General features: G+C 34.6%; 1 protein-coding gene across 1 annotated transcript in view; it reads right to left on the bottom strand.

Annotated features, from left to right (window-relative positions):
* The window catches only part of LOC124178045 (diuretic hormone class 2), a 30,053-nt gene extending 8,544 nt beyond the window's left edge, over positions 1–21,509 (bottom strand). Inside the window, exon 1 of the mRNA XM_046561133.1 lies at positions 21,408–21,509. The gene's annotated coding sequence lies outside the window, so the exon portion shown is untranslated. The remainder of the gene's footprint in view (positions 1–21,407) is intronic.
* Between the last annotated feature and the right edge of the window lie 728 nt (positions 21,510–22,237).

The following is a 22,237-nucleotide window of genomic DNA, read 5'->3' on the forward strand; positions in this document are numbered from 1 at the left end:
ATCTTCTCTTCTTTTCGTCCGATGGTTTCCTTTTTCTTTCGTCTTTTTATTTTCCTTTCTTCTTTTGCTCGCGAAAAAAGGACGGACAGCGAGTGAGAGGAGGGAAAAATTAATAAGTAGGTAAACAAATGACATAAATGTCACGCGGATCCAACGACTATTTTTCTCATATTCAAAGACATATCTTCGTGTATGAAAAACCTGTTTCATTGCCTCTACGGCACGTCTGCATATTGTGTGTATAAAATATGCATACGGTTTCTCGAGTATAAATTACTACACCAACATCCGGCGGAATTCTGCAGGGAATAGCGGTCAATCTACCAACCCTATATTTTAGCCCCAACTTGTCCTCTGTGTGATATTAATTTTCATTTAAAAAATAATGAAAAGTGAAAGACACAAAAAAAAAAAAAAAAAAACCGTAGAGAAATTTTTTTATCGGTAGACGGATAGATAGATCAAATTACGTTGTATCGATCAGAATAATATAAATATATTATGACACGATAGTCGCGTATAAAATTATACTTTTATGTAATTCGAAGATGAGACGAGTCGATAAATAAATGAATTCACAGTAAGTAAGAATATTAGTAATATTAAGTATAAGTAATATAATTGGAAAAGTCTCGTTAGGGTCACGAAATTAAAATTTTAACTTTCACTGTGAAAAATTTTGGAAAAATTTATGTGCATTGATATCGCGTAGATGGTGTGATTTTTTTAATTTTTACGAAATACTAAATTGGAAGATGAGACAGAATGATTTTGTGAAATTCGAATAAAGTAAAAACGAAAACAGAGCGAAAATGAAGTTGAGAAAAGTTGAGGAAAATTATCACTTCTGTTTTTTAGTTTTTTTTTTTTTTTTGTTTTTGGCATCTCAGTTCCCCTATTTAAATTGTTTTTATTTTTTTTCTTATTTCGTTATCCGCAGTCCAGCGAGGAACGAATTAGACTCGGGAGTTTTACAAAAGCGTCGCTGCGTTTTGATTCTTGACGATGATTAGAGAACGACTTGCACGTTAATTAGCGGCTTCTGGAGGAAACATCCGCGGCTTCAAGGTCCGGAATTAGTCGAGATGAGGGTGAGCTCGGAAAGGAAGGAATGAAGGGAGGGAGGGAGTTACGAAATTAATTAAGACAAAGAGAGAGAGAGAGAGAGAGAGAGAGAGAGAGAGAGACGATAAACAGCTGAGTGCGCTAAACGTGGTTTACCCGAATTATGTGCACAACTATTTTCAGGCTAGAAAATTCCTCGAAATTTTTAATCGAGCTCAATTATTTCAAATTTTCCTTTACATATTATATGCGACAATTAATTGAAAATTTGATACTTTGTCGGGACACTGAAAAGTCCGGCGGAAGAATTTCAAGAGAATCAAAAATCCTGGTTAAAATCGTTCAAAAGTGAAACTGAAGTTTATCGAATCGAATTTAAAATGCGATAAAAATAATTTTAACGACTATTGTTGATATATTTTGTTTTACTTATGTTTTGCTTTTCTTAGTTAAAAAAAGATTTTACCAAATTTCCTTAGTTCAAATCTTGCAGGATGTATAATAATAATAATAATAATAATAACAACAGTACGCGAGTTATCGATAATTTTGTCATTTTGCAATTGTTAATTTTAAATTTGTACAACTGTTGTATCGTAAATATCGCGATTGTAAGTAAGATATAAGAGATCAGCAGCCACGAGGCGATTAAAATTATCTATTATCGATGAGTGGCTCTAATGTATTATCATAAACTCAGACGGATCGTTGAGTTATTCATTAATTAATATAACATGTCGAATATAAAATGTGTAAAAACGAACGGTTGTATATAATTTATATGAAAATTTAATCTACGAGGAATTTACGGGTTATTTAAACAATTGCCTCACAATTTTGTACAATTATTTGTATTATTAAATTCCCATCTTTTTCTTCTCTCTCTCTCTATATATATATATATATATAGAGAATCAATAATGCAATAATATTACACGTTGTAATATAATTCACTAAAGGTCATGAAATTTAAAAAAAGAAAACTTCACGATTAGTGTTGCGATCTTACATTCAAATTAATTGTCAAAATTTTGTTCAAACCACCCGATAAATAATTAATCATTCGCCGTGGTATCGATAACGTTCAAGTACGCGTTCAAAATCTACAATCTGTTGGACCGATTATCCGTGATTTTTTTTTTATTCCCCCCCCCCCCCCCCCCCCCCCCCCTTCTCACTCAACATTTTTAACACGCCTGTTCGAAATAGATTGAAGTATATATGTATAGAAAAAAACCACGTCCTTATCCGTTGCCAAATAACCTGCGTTAAATAGAGAGAGAGAGAGAGAGAGAGGGAGGGAGAGTGTCATCGGTTCTGCAATCCAATGCACGTACACACAGGACCAATGTGTAAACAGAAATCTGTTTACTCTGTCGGACGATTAGATGTGGGTGGGAGGATGAAAGGGGGTGCGAAAGGCAGGAGGGTAAATTGTTGATTCGATTAAAACCGCGTCGCCGTTCGCGACGAGATGATGGAAGGTAGGCACGGAGGAAGGTAGACGTAGAAAATAAAGGTACGGAGGGACGAATGGGGGGGGGTGGGGGGGGGGGGGGGGGGGGGGAGGGGGTGAAATTGTATTGGCGTTTCACCCACGGATGTATAACAACACGCACTTACGGATTAATGATGATAAATTTCATGCGGGTGATGTAATCGCGGTGAAAGCGATCGGTCGAGTGGCCAAATGTTTCGAATCACCGTTACCGTGTCATTTTTTTTTTTTTTTTTTCTCGTTTCTCCTCCCTCCCTCCCTTCCTTTTTCTTTACTTTTCTATCTTACTTTTCATGTTTTTTTTACATCGTTTTATCTTACCTCAGTTTCCCGTTCGTCACGTTTCTCTTTCACTCTTAAACTTCGTTCGCGTAACTCGAAAATTAATGCAACATGTGATAGTGAGATAATAGAACCAAAAAGTGAAAAGGAGGATAAAGGAAGAGAACGTTAAAAAAAAAAAAAAAAAATGAATAAAAATTGTCCAATATTTACACTGACTAGATAAACTTATCTGTGTAATAATATCGCTTGTATTATCAATTTCAGCGCTACCGGGGTTTTTTTTTACTCTCTTTCTCTTTTCTTTTTTTTTTTTATTTTTTTGTTTGCGCGAGCGAGCCGTTTGCGAACGATACGAAACGAAAGAACTGTAAAAAAATTTTTGTCATCGAACAACCGTTTTAAAGAGCGAATAATAATCGTTGAGACGCGTAACGAGGAATTGTTTGAGATACAAACATTAAACGGCTTGTCCAGCTACAGGTTTATTAGGTTAAGCGAGGACAGGATTAGAAAGGAAAACCATACTCGAGGAACCTCTCGCGGGTTAATTCGGGGTGTTTGTTTCCCAAACTGTAACAGGAATTGTTTGGTTTAAGCCCGATGTTGCTTGGATTATAATTTCACCGACTCGAGGACCCGAAATTGTTTGTCTTATCCGACTTTTCGGGCTAAACAAATTAACCAAATTGTCTGCGGTTGAAGTTGACAAATAGACTCGACGAATTTTCATCTAAAACACAAGACTTTTTCGTTTTCTTCCAATACGCTCGACTCGCTCTTATTTATCACACCGAGAGACATTTTTAGTTACGGTTACCGCTAAGTCTTTCTTTATAGTTTAATTTCAATCTAACTCGAAGGCTTTTATCTTGTCGTAATTTCGAGTCGTTAAAATTCTAAATACTTTGCGAAAGGGTTAAATTTTTATTTTCCAAATTCGCTAAACTTTTTTTCTTCGTCTTTGGTTCTTGTTTTTTTTTTTCTTTTTATCTCTTTCCGCCGCATAATTCAATTTCGCTTCCCGCGTACATGTACAAGGGAATTGTAACATTTAGCGCTGCACGAAAGTTGAGCACACATGTGCGTAAATACGAAAACTTGTATAACAACGATTCGTGTAAAGTTAACATATGTAGGTATTTAACGTACATAGCGCATTTGTTCGATGTAACAAAGTTTACGCGCGCTGTATATAAATCGTATGTATATATAGGTATAGTTGCGAAGTAAGAGTTGATGAAATTCCATCTTCGTACGACGGTTGTGATAAAATTGAATTTTACCGCAAATAATAGTATATATGTAACAATGACGGCGAGTGAAAAAAAAAAAAAAAAAATCTATAGCTGCAACAGTAATTGCATTGTTTATATACGTTTATAATTCAATTTTCAAATCGCGCGTCTCATCTTTCGCACATCTCAGCTTCTCCGCGGTTTTGTCATTCTTTATCTTTCATTTTACTTTTCATTCTCCCGCGTCGCAGAGAAATTCGTTTTTTCCCTCCTGACCCCATTTCTTTATTTATTTTCTTTTTTTTTCTCTATTTTCTAATATCCTTCTCACTGAGTGTGAGTCATAATTGTACGGCAGGACGGCGAGTGGTTAAAAAAATGTTATTTCCGGTTGTATTCGTCGTCAGCCGCGATACGACGACGTATTATTATAATAAATGCCTAATCAGAATTCACGCGCTTATTACTCGTCGCGTTCGTTTATAAACACGCTTGTTCAGTTTTCCCTTATCGCAATTTTTTTTTTTTTTCTACGCTCCCTTCTCACCTCCCATTTAGAAACAATTTCGTCGTACGTTATTATACGAACGTTATAATTTTCTTATTCGGGTTCCGCCAAAGAGAGAAAAAAAAAAAAAAAAACACACGCAAACTAATCTAAATCTATTCGATTTTTTCTTTTTTGTAATCATCTCTTTTACTTCCGCTGTATATATATATATATATATACGCCTCATTCTCTCGGTATTATTTCTCCATTGTCTCAGCTGGAAATGAAACTTTTTGCTACCGAAACTTGCCGACCTCGAAATTTCACTTTCATCATTATTATTATTATTATAATTATTTTATTTTTTTCACCTTTTCCATCCGTTCCATTTGTCATTCTATGTACATTTCTCTGTTAGTTTCTTTCTTTCTTTATTTCTTTCTTATTAATATTATTATTATTATTATTCTATTTTTACTTTCTTTAATGACGGTTTCATATCATATATAAAAAATCTTTTTCACACACGTTACGCGAGATCGGTGAATAGTAGGTGAAAAGGGGAAAGGGGTGAATTTTCTAACGATAATATACGTGGATTGGGGGAATAAAAGAAATAAAAAAAAACAAAAAACACTACTTGAATCGCTGCAAAGAAAAGAAGTCAATTCTTACAACCAAGCTTGATCAATTTGGCGCAATTTGAATATTCTTTAACGTAAATCGATGTATAAAAATAAACATGATTTATGATGTCTGAAAAAAAAAGAAAATAACAAACGTATAATATTGCATTATAATTTTCAATATTTATTATAACTATCGAGTAATTTTTATCAATATGTATTACACGTACACGTACGTATGTCATACAAGATCGATACTGAATATAATTTACACGCGTCGCCGTTTATCTGATCAAATATTTAGGGATATCGGATTATCGTATTAGGTTTACCCTGAGCCAGCAAAAAAGCCACGATCAGTCGTTGAATTAACCGACAAGAAAATTGATTTTCAGCCACCTTTTATGTTTAATTTATTATAATATAAAGTGTGATGAGAAAAAAACAAAAAGAAACGAACCGAAAAGAGGGTAAAAAGAGAGAGAAAAAAAAACGTTCGAAGCTTTTGCTTAATTTTTTTTTTTTTTTCAAATTCAATTTCGTTACACGATTATTTTCACTATCCATAGATTCGGATGAAAGGGTTTAAGCCTTCGAAATTATTTTATTATTATTCGAATGCGTATAAAATAATACAAATTTGTCGTATTAGCAATCAAATTTATACATCAGTTATACAAATGACATAAAACGAAAAATATTATAATTTATTTGAATAAAATTTAGGGTGTATTTGTTATTATCGAATTTTACAAAAACGTAATTTTTTGTTTATTTGTTTTCGCTTTTACTTTCTCGGTTCGTTTCTTTTGTTGGCTGCTTGTTCTGTGTTTTGGTACCCCCCCCCCCCCCCCCTTTTTTTCATCGAATCCGTTTTCCTCACAATCGAGTTTTTTCATTCCTCTAACTTTGATGTTCTCGCGTTTCTTCGGTATTTCATTTTTTGTTACATTTTTCTTTTTTTTTTTCCCGCTCACACGCTCGCCGCGAAATTTCTAAACGTGAATAAAGAAACGAACAAGCAACGACGGAAGAAAATAGAGAAAATTGGCTTTTTCGCGAAAGAAAAGCAGAAAGTAAAAAGAAAAAAAAAACAGAGAAAATTGTTACACTACAGCTAGAATTCCAAATATCGGACTGCATTTTGTTCGCCCAAGATCGTAAAATAAAAATTCAATCGCTACTTCGATTCGTTAGAAGATTTAAATGAAAAGAAAAATGAAAGAAAAATTCGTTGTTCGACTTTTTATTGAGGAGCGATCGAATCCTTCACCTTTACAATGCGATAATACATACGATATCCTTGTGTTTCTATAATTGATAGAAACGTCGAGAAGGAAAGAAAGAAATGAAAAAGAAACAACAGAATAAACAAATTGAATGAGACAAGTGTGCGCGAGATGAGAAAAAAGAAGGATTGAAAATTCTCTTTGAGTAAAAAATATCACCACTTTTATTTTTATTTGTCACCGGGCTAATTGATTTGTTTATACATATATATATATATATATATACACGTGTAAACTGTGATAAAAGAAAAACAAAATATATCAATAATAACAATGAGGATATAAAAATAAATTGAAACAAACGTTTTCCAACTCGTTCGCCGTTTTATTCGACGCCAATTTACAGCGTGACATATTGTAACGATTCCGAAAAGAGGGAATAAAAAATTTATATCAAAGGCCTCGTCGGTGGTTTGTTACGCGCAGGTAAACAGGAAGCCACAAGCGACGGAGACAAAACCCCGGAGAGCAACTGTCTGTCACTCTGAAAAGGACGTGACGCAATTCAGAGAGAAAGATAGAGAGTAGAAATTTTACAAAAGTACAAGAGAAAACGAATAAAAATAAAATGAGGAGAAGATACAGCCGATAAAAAATTCTGTTTGTGAATTTAACCGAAGGGATTTACATGGGGGAAAAGATTGAAATTTTTTATATAAATTTCTCTGACGGATGACGAGATGCGAAGGTTTCGAGTTTTACATTTTAGGTTCTACTGTTTTGCAAATTATTCGCGAGATCGAAATAAATTTATTGAAACTGCATGCAAAACCGTTGAAAAGCGAACTTTGGATCAGGTTTTTAGGGTTTCGAGTTTCCCTCTTTTTAGGGGCTCGTTTCCAAGTCGCATGGAACGAGATTTTCGGTTATCCGAGACTTCAGAATCGCCTCCGCGATAAGAGAAACGATTAGGATGAGCTTGAATAATGGATGGACGAATGAATGAATGAATGAATGAATGAAGGAAGGAAGGTTGCGGCTCATCTTCCAAAACGAATCAAAATAAGAGCAAGAAGAGGAAGAAGAAGAAGATAAAAGAGACGGAAAATGAGTGGGGCGAAAAGTAAGAACGCGGTATAAACACTCGACTCTTATTCTTATTCAGGGGAATTAAGGATATTGTAAGAGAAAAAAGTGACGAAATAAAAGGTTAAGAAAGATCTCAGTTGAACTAATTTAGTCGCGTCGTGTGATTGAAAAAAAACTCTCCATCCGTTTGAGAGTGAAAAAAATTAAATTAAAACACTCATTAGAAATATTCACGTTATTCAAAAACAAAAATACGAAGGAATTTCCGAATCGTCTGATTTTACATATTTTTGATAAAAATTGCGTGTTTTTGTTTTTTTTTTCGAATCTTTAAATTATTACAACGGTTCTAGAGATTATATATACATATATATTTTTTTTTCATGCCAATCGACGAATGAAGGAAAGAAAATTTTGATCTTGATGATATTTTGGAAGTTTTCGTTAAAACGTAAGCTGCGTGAATTATTTAACGGAAAAAAAATAGCAGTCTTGGCTATTTCTCTTTGTCATCATCGTCGTCATCATCATCATTATAATCATCGTTGCTCGTCGTTGTTCTCGTCGCAGAGAAAATTGAATGAGGTAAATTTCCATGTAAACAGACTTTACGAACGGTGAAATTGCTCGTTCCCTTTCTCTCTCTATCTCTCTCTCTCTCTCTCACTCTGAAGGAAAATCAGGTTTCACCTGCGAATCACTCTCCAAGAAATTTAATATTCACGATATTCATTCACTCAACCGGCCCAGAAAACCTTGCAACGTGTTCAATTTTTCATCTCCAAGCCACCAGATTTCACGATTCCTCGATACAAGAGCTGCATAAAAATTTCAGATGAATTTCAAGCCGTGGCAGATTTCCCTTGAAACGATGATAAACAATTTATAAGAATCTAGCTTGGTATTATTATCAATTTCTCCGCTCCGCAGAACTTTTACACAATTTGCAAGACAAGGAGAAAAAAGAAAAATTCTTGACACCGTTACAATTTTAGTCAGTTTTAAATAAATTTAATTACAAACAAGAAAAAAAAATTCTGCATACTTTGATTGGGTAAAATCTTAATGATGTTTATAATTGCTTTCAAGTATTCGATAAATTTCGATCGGGTTTCACGTTGTAAGATTTTTGAGATGGGATAAAAAAATTTCGAAATTGAGTGATCCAATGATTTTCCGAAAAACAAATGAAACGATTGAAAATTTCATCACTGACTAGCTTACGAGTGAATGAAAAAAATTTTCGCCAAATGTGAAGCGTGAGAAAAACAAAAAAACAAAAAAACGAAACAAAGCAAAATAAAAGGATCAAAAAATCTTATCCTTAACAAAGTTTTGCTGCTAAATTCCCGCTCAAGGGATGAATTTTTACATTTTCCCTCGCATAACTGGGAAGAAATTTCTGCCCGACGGGAAAAAGAACGATGCAAAAGAGGTTGTTGTTAATAAGAGGCGGAGGAGGAGGAGGAAAAGGAGGAGGATGAATATGCTTTTGAGCTCAGCGCCCTGCGCAAACTTTGACAGATAAAAGAAAGAAGGAAAGGGAAAGAAATAAAGTAGAAGAAAGAGGTGAAGGAGGGATAGGAGAAAAAGATCGGGGAAAAGTGAACGACTTGAAAGGCGTACCGGTACCTGTGAAATGAAAAGAAAAAAATAAGAAAAAAGAAAAAGGAAAAAGGAAAAGAGACGGCCGTGCGTCGTTAAAAACTAGAGATACGAAAGCCGGTTTAATAATGCATCATATGCATGAAAACGGTGAAAGTCTTTGAAGAAGCTAATATTATATACGTAATACTCTTGGGGGAAATTATCCAGTCCGCAAAATCCGACCGCGATAATATGCTGACCGTCATCGTGTGTATATATATGTATATATATAAATATGATATATATGTGTGTAAGGAAAGCGCAGCTTCTTCGGAAAAGCTCGTCGAGTTCGCCAAACCGCGAATATTAATTTCTCAGCACTCTCTGATCTCGCGAAGCGGCTTCTTCTTTCTTTTTTTTTTTTCGTGTCTTTTTCCTTTTTTTTATATTTATACCGATCCGCTCTTTGTACACGTAAATTAATTTAAACGCTACCGCAACTCGATAAGACGAGAATATTTCGGAACGATTATTAATTTTAGTCTGTAATTAAATACACCGTTGTACGAAAGGAATGAAACAATAATAACGCAACGTTGGAAAAACTGTAAAATAAATTTTGAAGAAAAAATTTGCGGATTTGATATTTCTTGTAACCGCACGAACCTTGTTTGAAAATTGGCAAAGTTTTCAATTTTTCAAAGTTTCATCGGGTTTTCGTTTCTTGCTTTTTTTTTTACGAATTTATTTTCGACGTTACTCGCACGTTTCGTTTTCGTAAAATTTGTTGAACGGCAATTGATTTTCAACGAATTCCCTTCTTGTTCTTGTTCTTTTTTAAGGGGGAGGAACAAAAATAAGCCTGCATGTATATGTATGTATAAGCCAGTCGTTGAATCCTTCATTTTACAATCTCGTACGACGTACGTACTTCGTTCTCGATTCGCTGAGTTTTGCTTTTTTATTTATTTTTTTCTTTTTTCTATATTTACCGACACAAGGTCTAATCCGCGACAAAGTGACTTTTGCACGTTGCAGAATTGAAACACGCTGTTCTCGAATATCCAATTCTAAGTCGGAAAAGAGAAGAAGGGAATGAGAGAAGAAAAAGCCACGAAGTGGAATTTAAATATTTAATAAGAGAGGAGAATATCGGTGGGTTCGAAGGATTGTGGAGGATTCTTTTTCTCTCTCTCTCTCTCTCTCTCTTTCTGTCTCTGTCTCGCTTTTTCATTCTTATTCTACTTTTAACTTCGTTTACCTTTTGACCTCACGAGATTTCGTAGTTCAAAAAATTTTTTGTTTCGCGTCAGATTCTCGCACCGCTGCGAATAAATTAATTTCACGAATTCATCGCCTTTGAAAAAACACCGTGCGCGTGTGTGTGTGTAAATTTTTTCCAAAGTTAAAAATCTCATCGACTTGTAGAATTTAAATTATACGATGGTCGGCGTAAGTTTTTGAAAAGAAACAAAATAAAAACCGATCAAAGCGCGGATCACTTGTAGATTTGATAAAACTTTGATCATAGAATCGTTTGAAAGAAAATTCGTGAGTGGTTTTTCAATAAAAATCAATCATTCGTTCGTCACAACCTCTCGATCAGCGGAAAGTGCGGCACAGCTGTTATAAAAAGACCAGAAACCGCGGGAAAAGTCACGTAGAAGAATATAATACGTCCCCAACCCTCCAGGGGGAAAGGGAGAAAGGTATGAAGGGATGAATGGGGAGGGGGTGGAGGTGGTGGAAAGGTGAGCAAGTACATTCAAGGAAGAGTTAGTGAGGTACCAGAGCTGCTGGCAGTTGCGGCTCGCAAGGGAGAGATTACAAGAAGCTTACGGCCAAGAGAGGAGAGGAGAGGAGAGGAGAGGAGGATCTTAACACAAACGGGAGTGTTTCCCTCATCCCGTTGTATATAACACAACCCGAAAGCTTCGCCTACGACGTGCGAATCTTCTTTGCTTCTTATTTTCCGTCACGTCTGCGTACCTGCATTGAGCTTTTCACGCAAGCTCGGCCAATGATATTCCCTCAACGTTTTTAATTCACCTCGTGATCTTCTTGCGCCGATTCACCGACGTCAGAAAAGGGCTCGTGAATTTTTACACATTTTTCACCTTCGACCGTCAATTATTCCACAACTGTTTTACTACGTGTGAAAAAAATTCTTCGGAATCTCATCTTTCGTTATCATCATTTTTTTTTTTTTTAACAACTATTTTCATCGCTTTCGATGAAAGGGCATATTCAGACCTTGCGTTGTTGCGTCGAAATATTGAGAATCGAATTGAATTCTTTCTTTTTTTCTTTTCAGAGATGGAAAAATCGTACAAGAAACGTAACAGAAAAATGGAATAGGAATGAAAATGTTTATTTATAATTGCGACAACCTTTGTCGGACCTATTATTATTATTATTATTCTGCGAATATACGCGACTTGTTAAGAGCGAACCGCGTGTGCGAATTACGTGCGTTGCGTGTATAATCCAAGCGTCGTCGGTATACGAAGAGGTCGAGCATTACGTCAAGAAGAAGAGAAATTAAGGGAACGCTACGGCGCTTAAAATAAGTTATGCAAATACCGAGTTTCAACCGTTTGCAAAATTTCAAATGTACGTAAAAGCTGTGTGTACGTAGGGAGGATACGTACGTTTGTGACCTGGGCTTAAACAGCGTTTCGTATGCCTCGCGGATTCTCTCGTGTGTGTGTATATATATATATTTTATTTTTTTTTAGGGAAACAGAAAAGGCGAACCTCTCTTCAACCCCTCATGTATAACAAACACATCTAAACGGCAATTGTTATATTTTCTTTGGAATGTAATATCACAAGTTGATCGTCACTTTCTTTTTTTTGCTTTCAAGTCTAGTTTTCCTTTCCTCACTTTTTCACGTATCGCGATGTAATTGGCTGAGTAAATAATTAACCCTGCCGTACGTAAGATACTTGTTTAATTAACGGTGTTTTTTTCTTATTTTTTTTAAAATTTTTTTCTTCCCTTCAGTGCAAACATTTCACGATATTGCAAATTTGATTTACAACCTTGCCCGTATGATTCGACGATGATTCCAAGAAAAAAATAAAAATTTACACGCGTATGTCACGTAACGAAGAAGCGAATGAAATCGTGACAATTCATATTCGAAGTAAATGAGGTGAAGTAAAAAAAACTATTCGACAAATGGAAACGATTTGCGAAAAGTACGAAATGCGTACGAAATGAAAGTAAAAGGAAAAGAATCGAGAACGAAAATAAGCGCAGAAAAAAATCACTCGGGAAAATTGAAAATCGAAATGTCGATGAATTAGAGAATGAAATATATTGCAAAAGTTGGGTAGATTTGCAATGATTAATGCATTATACTGGCGTTTAATTTGAGAATAACTATCACTTTCCTCCCTCTCTCTCTCTCTCTCTCTCTCTCTCTCGCTCTCTGTTTGTGTTAAGTAAGAGGTAAATCGGTGACAATATTCAACGGACGTTATCCAATTATCGTTTAAACCGCGGCAGGAGGAATAGCGGATGCTGATCAGCGGGGTTGGAAATAATTGCAAATGGCGCGCAGCAATGCCAGGCGATAAAGTAATCCGATGGAAACGCGGTAGTCGAGTAATTAGAAGAAGATTAACTAATTACATGTACCGGCGGCGCTCGATTGCCGGTTAAGATAATTCTCCACGCCGGAAGTACCGCGAAAGTATTAATTCGCTAAAACTCGCCGAGAGACTTTGTGATTAAATAGGAAAAGAAGACGAGCGAACGGAATAGGGAAAAAAACGGCCCGATTTTTTTCTTTTTCAACAACGATTATATAAACTGGGAAAAAGATGATAGTTTGTTTAAGAAAAAAAAAATGAAATTCACCTTTGACGATGAAACATTGAAAATCGATTGATTTCCGGCAAAAAACGTACAAGTTCGAATTAAAGGGGACCTGGAAATTTTTTCACGGAAAATTATTTCTCTGCGAAGAATTCTGTAAGCTTTGAATTTTTTTTTGTTCATCCAAACGTTTCCGGGATGGTCGCGAGATTTTTGTCTTTTTGACTTTGTAAAGGAGATGAAAGAAATTGTGTAGAGGTAAAAATTGAAATAATAATAATAATAATAATAGTAACAACAACATTTATCTCGATACCGAAAATTTGATTGTTTCTCTTCAAGAGTTATATTTTTTTCATCGTTTTTCTCTCTCTCTCTCTCTCTCTCTCTCTCTCTCTCTCTCTCTCTCTTATCTTTTCTTCCTTTTGTTCGTCGTATCGTTCAACTTGTTGGTATATTTCAATTTAATTATATATTCTATAATCGTTAGAACGATGAGATGAGATGAGAGACGAGTTGCGGTTCTTCGAGAATTTGGCAATCAGTTGAGCTGTTCGCGTTTTTGAAGATTAATCATCCGTAAACGGTATAATCTAATAATCGTTCAGAAAGGAGAGATTTATATCACGGATCTAATCCTTGTCAGAGCCTTTTTTTTCTTTTTTTTTTTGTTTTCCACCACGCAGAGAAAAACATCGCGAAAGGATATGATTCGTAAATTATTTAAAATCGGAGCGATTTTTTGTGAAACTGATTTTTTGAATATTTCTCAAAACTCTCGAAGGCGATGTAAAAATTGATATTATTAGAGGTATTGTTGTAGGTTGGATGGAAATTTTTTTAACCCAACTATACAACAAGTGTGTATAATTTTTCCGCCTTTCATAAAAGTATTTTGAAGATAAGAATTTAAGAGTGCACAGAAACACTCGCGCGAATGTATGATAAAATTATTTACGCATATACGGGTGAAAATGCAAGGAAACCGCATCGAGTTTTTGAAAGCGTGTGGCAGGTGGAGATTAAATTAACTTCTGTGCGCAACTCTTTCTGCATAAAATAAAGAATGGAAGAAAGAAGAAGCGAAAAAAAAAAAAAATGAAAACAAAAAACAACATCTGCGGAGTAACGTATGAACGCGAACGAATGATATACGTGATCCGTGCCATGTGTATTTGATAGAGAAGAGAAGGCGAAATGTGTGGAAAATAACGCGATATCTTTATTGCGAGAATAGTTGCAGCGTATGAAATTTGTAACAATTATTGTCTCCGCGCATGTGAAAAATATTTTTAACCAACGATGCGAAAACGTGACCTTAACAAATATTGAAAAAGTAGTTAGTACTGAACGTGGATGCAAATTGATTGGGTATATTTGGTGTTGATAAAAAAAAAAAAAGAGCGAATGTGGCAATTACGGAAGAGTATTTTTCTTATTTTCAATTTCGATTATTGCAAGCACTGACGTTACGAGTTTTTAAGGATTTCGTATTTTCTTCGAAAATTATGACGATTTTAAAGATTGACAAAACGGTAGAAAAAGAAGGAAACAACAAGCGACGAAACGTAAAATTCATTTGGAACTTTGACTCGTCGAAGTTGCGTTCTTTCAGAATTTTTTACCCCTTTAGAAACTTTCACGTTTCCTCAAACTTTGATATCTTTACTTCAATTTTCGCCAGCAAAAAATTCGGCATCAGTCGCTCTCGGAACGTTTCAAATTCGGAATTTCTGTCCCGCCCCGTCAGTTCCAATTCCTCTGATCGCAATTATTCTCGTCATTCGAAACCGATACCAGTTAGCGAATCAAGCATTTCTTCTCTTCCATCAGCTAATTAATTTATACCTGCGACCCTGTGTCTATAAGCAACGTACAACGTACACTCACATGCATACGTTCATACATACATATATATATATGTCAGAAGGTATGTTCAATTTTCTGCGCTAATCCCTCGGCAAAAGCTCCGCGAAATATTCTGTGCTCGCGGTTAGATCACTTTGAGTATTATAATGCCTGCCTACTCGAAGCCGCGATCACGTATTACGCCTGTAACAATATATTTATCAAGTATGTGCGATCTGTACATGTATACGTATATACATAAAATAAATATGTATGTATACTTATATACACGCGGGTCTGCCTGTAATATCGGTATAAATTATTACACCGACCAATTTATATATATACATATATACATATATATAGACCGTTCCTCATCTCGCCTGAAACAATTCGATCATGTAGGATCGAGATGAGGAAAAATGTAATTTTCTTTTTGTTAATACAAGTATTGACGAGGCGTGTTTTATCGGTGTTTTAAAACGACGAACGTGAAAGAAACTGTAAAGATTTTCCATCATTTTCATTAATTGAAAAAGAATAATACGTGTTTGATAAAATTGTACGAATTCGATGGTCGATAATTCAGTGATAATTTTTTTTTGTCATCGTCGTTGTAGTTGTACCTAAGTGTTGTTTATTAGTAACTGTTATTTCGCATTTAACGCGACGACGCGAGACGGCCGAATGCAACGCGATAGCTGAGAAAAAAGAAGTATGTGAAGAAGAAAGGGAGAAGAGAGAGAGAGAGAGAGAAAAAGAAAAACCAAAAAAAAAAAAAAAAAAAAAGGTTCGCGAAGCGGAAATTACTTATATAGTTCTTTGCAGGGTGTAGGAAATACACAAAGCGAACGAAACCCGTTTACCTCAGGTTTTCGCGGATCGCGTTCCTTCCTCTTTCGCTCGCTTTTACTCTGGAATAAAAAAAAAGCAACATTGTTTACCCAACGAGTCACGTATAAACTCTCACCATCCCCTTACATCTATATATCTGTCCCCGATTAAAGGTAAACTTTACGAATCTCATCCCCCACAGTTTTCGGAAATTTCCTCATAATTTTTCACGTTTGTTGTTGTTGTTGTTGTTGTTTATCGATACGCGCGTGTATTCGCACTACGTAAGCCTTTGCATTTTTACACGTGTTTGTCTGAGCGTGTGCGAAAATAAAAAAAAAATAAAAAAAAAAAACAGAAAGCTCCGGTTTGTTTATTTATTTTTTTGTAAATTTTTATTTATTTTTTTTTTATTATTTTTCGACATCGCGACTTACGAAAAACAACATTCTCGATGAAAACGAAACAGAGAGAGAGAGAGAGAGAGAAACGGATGAACGAAGAAGTTTTTTTAGACAAAAAAAAAAAAAAAAAAAGAAAAGCTCACTTTCAATTTTCCACGAAAGATATTTCCTCGCGGTGTTGTTGCGCCGTTTTATACCCGGGTGAATTCTCATCTGCTGTGTGAATAACGGTTGAGTTTGTGAGGATGATAAAAAAAAAAAAAAAAAAATAACATCCCCTGACGAAATTTTGGAAAAGAGGTCAAATTCAGACAGGTCTGATATTACAGTAAGAAATGCTCAAGTGCGTGCAATCATTCTTACAGTAATCAATTCCTGTACGTAATAACAATTAAGTTTGAACAAAAAAAAAAAAAAAACATCCCTTGATGATATTTCGGGAAAGAAGCTCAAATTTAGAAGGACTCTTGTTGGAATGTTAATTGGAATTACGTATCGAACCATTGTTGCGGTATTAAAAATAACAATAATAATAACAATGATCATTCTTAAAAAAATACACTTGACACGATTCAAACGAGCTTTTTCCACGATTAAACGACGACAAATCGTTTGAATCTTCAGGTTTGTTTGACGATGTTAATTAATTGTCATAAATTGCGCTCAACGATTTCGTTCTACGCGTGTGAAAAATTTTTAAGAAATATTCGATTTAACGTGAATCGGGATCGCGAAATAATTTCGTCGAGCCTTCGGATTTGCTCAGCTGATTAAGAGTGACGGTATATACATACATATATACGTGTATGCCCAGTGAATTTGCAACAGATTAATTAGCCCTTAACAAGGGCTTTCAATTAAGGGTTGTATAGGGTTGGCCTATATATATCGTATAGATTATACGATAAATCCCGTAACACACGTATAACGCGTTATAATATATTACGAAGGGGAGAAATTGGGGTGAAAGGATATTTTTTATTTTTTTTTTTCATCGGATCCGAACCCGAGGCAAACAAATTTGAACGACGATAGAAATTTATTAAAAAATGCAAACCGATCGATTGTCTTTGTTTTTTTATTGTTTTTTTTTTCTTTTTCTTCTTCTCTTTTTTAAACAATTTATGAAACTATTTTGGATGGAAATTTATCGTTTAAGCTAGACTGGATGATAATATTGAGAAAAATCATACCGCGGACTTTTGGAATAATTGTTTATTTTCTATTCAAGATACTTTGATTGTAATCTTGAATTTGTGTAGGATAAAAATATAAGGGGTTTGAAAGTAATCTATAATATGTAATGATAACGTTAATGTTGGGGGTGGTAAGAATTTGTCATCGGTAGATTAATAATAACGAGTCATCGTTAAGACTGATGAATAAAGTTTTTAGAACGGGTCGCGTTTAGGATGACTATTTAAATCTGTAGTAATTAGGCAGGCACGTGCGCACACACACGTTGCGTTATTACGCTAATTTCAAGGTTTTTAACCGGCGATCAGTCCTCGAAACGAGAAGACCAGCCCCGTTAAGCTCAAACTTTGGCGAACCATTTCATCCCCCAACAGCCAAAAAAGGAAGAGCGAGTAAATAATTGAGAGGAATGTATCGGACCCAAGAGTGAAAAAAAAAAAAAAAAAAAAAATAGTAATTTCTTTTATGACTGAGATGAAAGGGGAATTTTTTTATTTTTTTTTGTATTAATTTTTACGCAATCTTTGTCAATCGAATTGCGAGAGAATTTGTATTTTGAGTTCGAGTTTTCCTTTCCCCGATAACAATAACAATAATAACAATTATTATTATTATTATAATTATTGTTGTTTTTGTTGTTATTATTATCATTATGTGACACAGGTATCGTTGTGCATATCGTGTATAAAATAATAAACGATGGGGATAGAAGAGAAGAAGGAAAGAAATTTCACGCGTATAGAAGTTAGAGAGACGATCAAAGAAAGAAAATAACGATGTCGACGAAATTTTGATATTCTTGATAAATGAGATGAGAACATTATTGTTTTTATTTTTATTCTTCTTATCCAACTCGACGATAAAATTTCGAACGGTAATTTTTTTTTTTTTTTTTTTTTTGTTTTTCATTATTACAGAGACGGTAATACAAACAGAAACAAACATTGCAAGGGTCGAAGCTACAAAAAAAAAAGGGGGAAAAAAAGAAAGAGCTGAAAAGATTTACATGATTCGATAAAGAATGCGATTTGATTTTGATTTTTTGAAAACGTCGCGATGATGTTCAATCTTGTCTCTTTTTTTTTTTCTTTTTATTTTCTTTGCATTTCATTTTTCACAAATCGGAAGCGAACTCCTCGTTTACGTAATTATAACAATATCATCCTTGTGTTAAACAAACGACTCTTTCATTCGTCAAAGGATGCAAAAATTTTCAACAAGAGTAAAAAAAAAAAAAAAAAAAAAGCCACCGATCGCGTTTGTCAACCGTACGATTAATTAGACGATAATTCGTAACTTTTTTTTTTTTTTTGGCTCGTTAGTAAAAAGAAAGAAAATTGACCCGCGTTACGGATTTCTATTTTCATTCCAATTCGTTCGTTCGTTAATTTATTTCTGTCCTCAGATTTCATTTTCATCACGATGTCGTGTTTTAATTACGATGCAATTTTTTTTTTTTTTTTTAATCCCTCTCCTGCTCTCTCTCTCTCTCTCTCTCTCTGTCTCTCTCTCGCACCTTGTTCGTTTGCAAATTGAGCCCAAAAAACATAATACACGTCTCGCTGGGGAAATTAGACAGAGTTTTACTTATAAATTTCACCGAACAAGCTTGCGTCGAGGGTGAAAAGCGAAGGGCAACAGGTGCTCGTAAACTGGACGTATAAGATTGAATGGAATGGAAATATTGCCGAGACATCTAGGCTGATTAGTTGCAAAATTAGTCGAAGCCGCGAGTGAATGATAAAAAAAAAAATTAAAATTAAAATAAAAAAAAAAAAAAGGATTACAAGTAACAATTATCGGGCAAAGAAAAATATTTCACTTTACAAACAAATTTCAATTAAAATCAAGGTAAGATGAAGAAAATATTTTCGATTTGCCTTCACTTCATCGAATAAGTCGATGTTGCGGAAAAAAATTAACGCAACCGACCGTAATAATATTTTCGATGATTGCACTTCTCAAATCAAAACTCACCCGCAATTCTGACGTTGAGGTGTATAAGTATTTGTTTATTTATTTATTTTATTTTTTTTAATTTTCTACCGTCCCCTTTCTTTTTCCTCCCGAAATATCAATTACACTTTACGTTAAAAAAAAACATTCGAACAAATAATCTAACCGTACGGATGACGGGTATAAATAATATCGCGAAGAGTGTGAAACAAGCGCGGATATATTGGTTTATTTATACAAGTAGTCCAATAAATCATCTCCGCGGATAGATTATTGATGTAACATGTGTGCGTGTGTATACGCATGTACGGAATATATATTAACGGATATCTCGTCGATCAATCAATTTTCAATCAAAATAATTTCCGTCGAAATTCCACTATCGTTGAATACATTTGCAGCGACACAGATTTCTAGACAATTACGTGTCACCTTGGTTATTTCAATGTAACAAGTTAAGCCTCTACGTGCGATAAATTCCCTCCAAATCTCTATCGCAGAACATTCTCACCGAAAAGACATTAGGAAACTGTCAGTAAGTATGAAACTGAAAATGGAAAAGAAGAATAGTTAAAAAAAAAATAAATAAGTAAATAAAATCGTACGCTTCTTCTTTTTCCTTCAGCTATACTTGCAGATTCTTATTATATAATCTCTGAAAGTCTGCTGATTAAGTAGATATATGAACCCGAAAATGAAACGAAGTGATACGAAAAGAAAAGAAATGAACGAAAAAAATTTAACAAAAAAATCAAAAAAAAACACAAAGTAAGTTACATATGCGTGTATATATATATATATATGTTTCAGGAGTAAACGAGCGAAACATTTTATTGTTATTTTTCTTGTACGAAAGTGAAAGAGGAGAAATGAGAATGAGAAGAAGAAGAAGAAGAAGGCGGAGAATGAGGAGGAATAGGAGGAGGAGGGGAAAAAAATATGAATGATTGCGAGAATCGGTGAAAATACAATTCGCCTCTCTCTATTTAATTTTTTCTCACTCAACCCTCGCGTCTTTCTTCCGTCTGAATAAAATTAAAGGGTGAAATATATATATATATATATATATATATATATATATGTACCATACCCACGAAAGATACGAGAGAGTTCCCTCGAGATTTCAACTTTATTAATATATATATACATATTTTTATACACGTATTTTTTCCCCTGATAAAATATTATTATTTTCGTCTCATTGCCCGCGAGCCTTTTCATTTCAAATTCAAAAATTATTAATTCACTCGTACAATAATATTCGCATGCCAGATGAATATTATAATCATCATTGTCGTTATTATTTGTCGCGCTTTATCGCATAATCGTTGCTGCTGTTGTTGTTGTTGTTGTTGTTATTATTATTTCGCGTTGTATCGCTTGTGGATATTATTTAAGCGTATTTTGTTATGCAGCGAGACTTGTTTCTTGAAAGAAATGTTTGAAAAGTTCGTGAATAGATGAAAAAAGTAATCTCGATCAATTTCGTTACGAATTACTTGTCGGTGCTGAGAAGACTCGTTTTTTTTTTTATTTTTTTGATAATCGAAGAAGCAAACAAAAATTGACACGAATTTGTGCTGGTAAAAAAAAAAAAAACAAACAAATTGATTTTCGTACAAATTGCACCGATTTAAATTACACCGACACAACTATATTACATTCGAGTCTCCGAATCTTCAATATTCGAACACGCCAAAGTAATCGTTACCCGTATAATTTTGTATTTCCAAAAACTAAAAAACAACAAAAAAAAAACAATAAAATATTCGATAGGTATAAAAATTATAACGACAATTAATAAGGTAAATGAAATAAAGATGGAATCAGAAAATATCTCAACGTTGTCAAATTTCGTCACGTTCTCACCATCGAGTAAAAGTTAATATCTTCGTTCGGTTGGATGGTCGTTCGGAAAAAAAAAAGAAAAAAAAAAAAAAACAACAAACAAATATACCGCGAAGATGTAAATAATTTCAGAAAACGAACGTTCTCCATTATAATATAATCGTTGATTTTTTCGAACGGTTTTTTTTTTCTCCTTTCGTTTGTTCGCACGTTGCGAGATAAAAATTCTACAATTTCGAATAACAATTATTTTTCTCACCTTGGTGAAAGATGGAAAAAAAAAAAAAAAAAATATATACACACAAGTATCGAATTTATATAATATTTAACTTTTCTTTTTCTTCTTCTTCTTCTTAATTGAAAAATCGAGTAACCATAAAATGAGCTGACCTTTGTTGTTGTGTTTTCTTTTGGCGAAGCTTTCCTGTTCCGGGTTCGATTTTCGTGCAACTTTTCTTCCTCTGTGCAGTCGCGGCAGGTGTGAAGTGCGATCCGGCAGATCCGGTTTATATAACCCCGGCGTCGTCGACGTCGACGCCGACGCCGTTTTTGCACACACACCCCCCCCCTCCCCCCTCACCCCTGCGTCACCCCCGTTTTACCATCGGCCAATCGGAGGGCCCCCATGCTTTCGGTGACTACGTCGCGACGACGACGACGACGACGGCAAACTTCGCGATTATCGCAGTTTCGAAGCCCGACGCTCGTCTCCAGGTATTTCTTTTCACCCGATTCTTTTCGGCCCTTCGATCATCCGGAAGGTTCATCGTCGCATAAATTTACGTATCGCAGTTCAGCCGCGGCTTCGCTGGTTTTTTGGTTTTTTTTTTTTTTTTTTTTTTTTTTTTTTTCTTTCTCTCGCTCAAGAGAATCGGAAGAGAGAAGGAAAGAGAGGATAACAAAAAAAAAAAAAAAAAAAAACAAACCTCAAAACTCCGCCAGCAAAAACGAATTTTATCAAAAGGTAAATAAAAAATGCTTCACTTTCCTCTTTCATGCGGTATTTGATCTGTTATTTATCGATCGACTTTTTTTTTTCGTCGTGTCGTTGTTTTTTTTTTTTTTCATTTTTTTTTTTTTTTCAGAAAAAATTACACCCGCTGTCCCTTTTTTGATTTTCGCTCCGTTTGCTCGTTTTTTTTTTTCAGGGGTTAGAATTTGTGAGGGGAGAATCGGAAGATGAAAAAAAAATTTCGGAATTCCCGCTACAAAAATGAATT

This window comes from Neodiprion fabricii, chromosome 3, assembly GCF_021155785.1.
Source record: "Neodiprion fabricii isolate iyNeoFabr1 chromosome 3, iyNeoFabr1.1, whole genome shotgun sequence".
Classification (NCBI taxonomy): Eukaryota; Metazoa; Arthropoda; class Insecta; order Hymenoptera; family Diprionidae; genus Neodiprion; species Neodiprion fabricii.